The sequence below is a fragment of the Eumetopias jubatus genome, unplaced genomic scaffold (genome assembly GCF_037043125.1).
Source record: "Eumetopias jubatus isolate StellerSeaLion01/CBP00866 unplaced genomic scaffold, mEumJub1_p1.0 scaffold_12, whole genome shotgun sequence".
Taxonomy (NCBI): Eukaryota; Metazoa; Chordata; class Mammalia; order Carnivora; family Otariidae; genus Eumetopias; species Eumetopias jubatus.
In genome coordinates, this window is record NW_028274818.1 from 825071 (window position 1) to 831070 (window position 6000).

At 48.3% G+C, this 6000-nt stretch overlaps 1 protein-coding gene across 1 annotated transcript in view; it reads right to left on the reverse strand.

Moving 5' to 3' along the window:
• The window catches only part of ADAR (adenosine deaminase RNA specific), a 38676-nt gene extending 37729 nt beyond the window's left edge, over positions 1–947 (reverse strand). Inside the window, exon 1 of the mRNA XM_028090337.2 lies at positions 926–947. The gene's annotated coding sequence lies outside the window, so the exon portion shown is untranslated. The remainder of the gene's footprint in view (positions 1–925) is intronic.
• Positions 948–6000: the final 5053 nt, after the last annotated feature.

Here is a 6000-nt window from a genome sequence, read left to right on the forward strand (position 1 = left end):
CACGCCCATTTCCACTCTTACTCCTCCGCTTCCCATACAGCAAGCACGCAACTGTTTGTTTAAATAACGAACAAGATATTTCGGGAGCTCTGCAACGATGGGAACGTGCCTTCTTTGGTAAGGAGAGAAGTTGGCACCATCACTCTCGTTTTCTCGGCAACCTGAGGCTCCTGCGTTCTGCGCTCCCCGTCACCTACCGCCCCCCTCCCCGGCGGCAGCACAGGCCTCTGGGCGCGAGCGTGCGGCCCAAGCAGCTCAGCCTCCGCCGTCTCTGCCAAGCGCCTGCTGGGGCTCCCCCGCGCTGCACTGAAGACCCAATGACAGGTATCCCTTTTTGAAAGGCAGGTCTCCCAAACTCTGACATCACACGAACACCTGCGGCAGGCTTACCCTCTGGCGGGGCCCGAGAATCACGCCGAGCAGACGGAGGCCGGAGGACAGGCCACGGTGACGCAACTAGGCCTCCTGCAGCAGGGCCAGGCCGAGGCACCGCGCGGTGGCCGCGACCCGCAGCGGGCTGTCCGCGGCGGACGCCCACGCCTTCCCCGCGGAAGGCACGCAGGGGCAGCGCGGGCTGCCCCGGGGCTGCGGTGCGGGCGCAGGAGGTCCCGGCGGGGAGGCGCAGGGCGGCGCGGCCCTGGACGAGCCCCAGGCGCCCCGCGTCCAGACGCTGTCCGCGCCGAGGGCAGCAGAGCCGCTGGTACCCAGCTGCTGGGCTCCGATGGCACGCGCGCCAGGGCATCCGCGCGCGCACCGGGCGCGCCCGGGCACACACGCACGCGCGCGCGCGCGCGCGCACACACACGCGGGCGCACGCGCCCGGGCGCACGCGCACGCACACCCCCGGGCCCCCTCCCCCCAGCGCCCCCCTCTCTCAGCGGCTCGGGTCGGGAAGGGGGTGCGGAGAAGGAAACATTCTCCTTACCGGGTGCGGTGATCCTCCGGGCCACGGCCCGACCCCAGAGGCTGCCACGGCCGCGCACCCTCCCCGCCCGCCCCCACCACGTAGCGGCGCCGCCGCCGCCGCCGCCGCCGCCGCCGCCGCCGGGAATCAATGGCCCGGTCGCCGAGTGGTGACGTCACGGCGCGCCGGGCGTGGGCGGCCGCGCCACGTGACTGCCGCCTCTTTTGTCTGCGTCGGGGCGGCAGGGGCTCTGCCGCCGGTGGGTGTTGGGGGTTCGCTGGGGGCCGGGTGCCGGGTCGGGGAGGCCGCAGGTGGGCTCCCGGCCGTTCCTGACGCGCTGGGCCCGAGGCCTGCGCGTGTGAGGGTACCGTGGGCGTTTTAGAGAGCCTCGAGTACACGGGATTAAATTAGCAAGACGTGGCCCCTGAATGGCTCGTTTAAATTTATCTCAAAAGTCCCACAATGAGGGGCGCCTGGGGGGCTCAGGCGGCTAAGCCTCTGACTCGGTCTCAGCTCAGGTCTTGATCTCTGGCTCCGCCCTGGGCCCCAGCCTACTTAGAAAAAAGTCCGAGGGTGAACATCCCCTTTAACCGGCCCCCTCGCCATCAGACCCAAGAACTGAAATACGGCCGGTAACTTTCCTGAAGGGATACGTGGTCCCGGTTCTTTGCTACTGCCTCCCCCTCTGAAGTTATTTCCATCCCGATTCGTGTTTACTCTTACATTTGCTTTAACTTTGCGCACTGACGTATTAAGCAATATAGTAGTTTCTGTTTTTGTTTTTAACTTCTGTCTAGCGTTCTGGACTTTCACAAACATGTTACTGTCGTAGTTCATTCAGGCTGCTTTGACCAACTGCCACAGATTTAGAAAGGACAGAAATTTATTTCTCACGGTTTTTTTTTTTTTAAAGATTTATTTATTTCAGGGCACGAGTAGGGGGAGGGGCAGAGCTCAGAGTTCCTGATGGGGCTCATCCCAAGATCCTGAGATCAGGACGTGAGCTGAAACCAAGAGTCTGGTGCTCAACTGACTGAGCCACCCGGGCGCCCCTATTTCTCACAGTTCTGAAGGCTGGCAGCAGGGTGCCGCATGCTCCTCCTCCCGGTAGTAGACTTCTGATGTGGCAGAGGCCTAGGGATCCCCGTGGGGCCTCCTTAAGCACCCAGTCCCACTCAATGAATGCCAGCACTTCCTAATACTATCTCACTGGGCACTAGGGTTTCAACATACGGATCCTGGGGGGACATAAATATTCAGACCTAAGATTCATCCTTGCATTTCTTTCATTGTCACTGCTACATAATGGCCCATTATGTGAGTGTATTATTATTTATCCATTCTCCAGCTGCTGAACATCTATGCAATTTCTAGTTTTTTGCTATTTCCAACAGTGCTGTTATGAGCGTTGCCTTTTGGTGCTTCTGCACAAACATTTCTCTTGCGTATATTTACCTTGGAGTAGAATTGATGGGTCTTGGGTCCGTCAGTGTTTAACTTTTTATGATAGTATCATACCTTTATTCAAAAGTGGTTATGCCAGTTTACCCTTCTACTGGCATCCATATCTTCCCTAATGCTTCGGACTTCTTGATTTGGGGCAATGATATGGGAGCTAAATGGGGTCTCATCCCAACCTTATTTGGCCTATGCCTGAGGTGAAGCATCTCATATATTTATTGGCCACCTGTATAGTTAGTTCCTTTACTGTGAAATGTCAGTGTCTGGGGCTGGAGGGATTTCAGGGCAGATGAAGGAAAATGATATGACCAGGAGGTGGCAGTAACACACACAGGTTTTCTCTGGGCTGGCTTTGACAGATTTGTATGTGGGAAGTCCCTCACAGAAGTAGACAATCCAGAGACTCTGGGGCATCTAGAAGGAGAGGGGGGCAAGGAAATCCCCAGATGGTTAAGTGACCTTGCTCTGCAGCCCAGCCGGAAGTCTCTGAGTCAGAAACCTCCAAAGGGCAGCAGCAGTTTGGGGTCTTTATAACCACGTGGTTTATCTATGACTAGCAGGTGTTGGACACAGTTTCATGAAGTACGCAAAAGAGGCAGGCAGCTCTTAAATGGCTAAAACTCTGCTTATTGGGGGTGTGTTTAAAACAACTGGATGTGTAAAAATTTGAGTTTGGTACTTACTGGCAGGTGTTGAGCTTATACAGGTCCCAATCTGCTGCACAGAAATAAACAACCTAGGGGCCAATATACAGAGTCCATCCTTGGCTCACCTTTATAATAGCCAGTTCATGTCTTTTGCTCATTTTTTTTTAGTGGATTGTACTGGACACTACTTTATTAGTTATATGTTGCAAGTTTCTTCTCTCATATGTGGCTTGTCTTTTCCTAATTTTATTTTATTATTTATTTATTTTAAAATTTTATTTATTTTTTGACAGAGAGAGACACAGCGAGAGAGGGAACACAAGCAGGGGGAGTGGGAGAGGGAGAAGCAGGCTTCCCGCGGAGCAGGGAGCCCGATGCGGGGCTCGATCCCAGGACCCCGGGACCACGACCCAAGCTGAAGGCAGACGGTCAACGACTGAGCCACCCAGGCGCCCCTTCACTTCCTATTTTAATAAATACATGTTCTGAACTTCAAATTTATAAATATTTATTCTGTTTTTTTCCCCATCCTAATATATATTAACTTACTCTTCTAAAAAATTTAGTTTTGCTTTTGACATTTGAATTCTTATGTTCTCTGGAATTTAGTTTATGGTTTTACTTTTACATACAAACGACTCACCCTCACCCAGGTTTGTTTTTTCGACTAGCCCCACTTTTCCCAACTGATTGTCCTGCCAGCTTGGTCATATATTAACATTCCATTTATGTACGGCTCTATTTCTAAACTGCCTATTCTGTTCTACTGGAAAATTTGTCTATCTTAGTGTCCACACAACGCTGTTTAATTACCACAGTTATATAAAAAGTCTTGATTATTTAGTAGAGGAAAGTCTTCCTTATTTTTCTTCTTCATCTTCTATCTGGGCTATGCTTGGTCCTGTCTGTTTTCCATACATATTTTAGAACAAGCTTCTCAAGTTGCACAGACACACGGCACTAAACCTGTTGGGATTTTAATTGGCATTGCATTGAATATACAGACCAGTTTGGATAGAATTCACATATTTCTGATTCTGAGTCTTCCAGTTTATAAACAAGGGATAGCTATCTGCTTATTAGGTCTTCACCAGAGTCTTTCTAGTAAAGGTTTACTGTTTTCTGTATCCAGATCTTGCACATTTTGTGTCGGGTTTACTCCTAGATACTTTGTAGTTTTTGTTGCTATTGTGATATCCTTTACATTTACACTTTGTAGTAGTTTGTTGCTAGAGTAGAAATAGTTTTGTAAATTGATATTTTATCCAGCCGCTTTATTGGATACAACAATTTGTCATTGATTTTAATAATTTGTCTATTTCTTCTAATCATTTGTTTATTGATTCTTTTGCATTTTCTATATAAACAATCACTGTATGAAAATAATGTCAGTTCCAGTCATTTTGCTTTTTATTTTTCTTAAAGTATGGGTTTGGACCTCTAGTATAATGTCAATAGAAATGGTGATATCTTCTTGACATTCTTGACTTGGGCACTTTACTTGATCTTGATTTTTGAAAAGGAAATTTAGAATTATTTTGCAGGTTTTTTGGTAAATAAATTTAGAATAGTATTTTTTAAAGATTTTATTTATTTTTTTGACAGAGAGAGACACAGCGAGAGAGGGAACACAAGCAGGGGGAGTGGGAGAGGGAGAGGCAGGTTTCCCACTGAGCAGGGAGTCCAATGCGGGACTCGATCCCAGGACGCTGGGATCGTGACCTGAGCCGAAGGCAGAGACTTAACTGAGTGAGCCACCAAGGTGCCCAATTTAGTCTTTGATTCTATTTTACTTTTTGATTTCTATTTGTTCCATGTATTTTGTTTCTGGCTTTTTTCTTTCTTGCGTTCTTATTTTTGGATTAACTCAATTCTCCTTTTTTTTTTTTTTTAAGATTTACTTATTTATTTTAGAGAGAGAGAGAGCATGGGGGTGAGCAGAGGGAAAGAGAGAATCTCAAGCAGGTTCCATGTTGAGCATGGAGCCTGATGTGGGACTCGATCTCATGACCCTGAGATCATGACCTGAGCTGAATCAAGAGTCTGATGCTTAACTGACTGAGCCATCCAGGCACACTTAACTGAGTTCTTTTGGAACCTTTTTTCCTACTCCATGTTTTTCTTTCTTAAGATTTGGAATTATGCTTCCTCTTTTTTTAGTGGTTATTCTTGAAAGTTATCATGTATTTTAATTTAACAAGGTCTAAAGTTTAAACACAAAGTTGACACTTTCTTCTGGACAGTACAAGAGCTCTAGAATACTTAGCCCTTTGCTTACCCCTTTTGACTAATACAAAACTGTTGTCTAATTTTTTGTTTCTTTTCTTTTTAACTGCACAAATCAGTCATTGTCATATGTTTGTTTGGGTTCATATACAGAGAAAGAAGTAGAGCTAATATGAGAATGCGTTTACAAACTAGCTGCCACTTAGAGCAACTGGGATAGCTCAGTCTAACGGGACCATCCTCCAAGAAGCCATGTAAAGTGTGTCTCAGGAAAGTCCGCCTGGGGGAATATTTTAAAGATATCTTCAATCACTCAATACACTCTTGGGTAAGGAAGAGAGGAACTTTCCTACAGACTCCTGTTTTCCTTCTGTCATGAGGGTTAACTCCCCCTCCCTTCTGGGTTGTGCATGTGTGTCCTTTGGCATCTGATGATTCAGTGTCATTGGGGTGGCCCCAGGACAGAAGGAAAGGGGCATCGTAGTGTTGGCAGGGAGGAGGAGGTCAGTGTGTGCCTGCATGAACATGGTTGGTGTTATGCAGAGGTGGTCCCAGCAGGTGGCTGGAGCTGAGATTAAGGGTTCTGGAGAAAGGTGAGGCCAAGAGACTGAAGTAGAGTACATGATGAAAACTAAAGAGAGAGAATGTTCTCAAAAGGAGGAACAGCATTTCAGAGGCACAGTTACGGGGAAAAGCAGTAATCCTTTAAGAGATGCAGAAATAACAACTTCTCTCCAAATGAGGATTCCGTTTATGTGAACT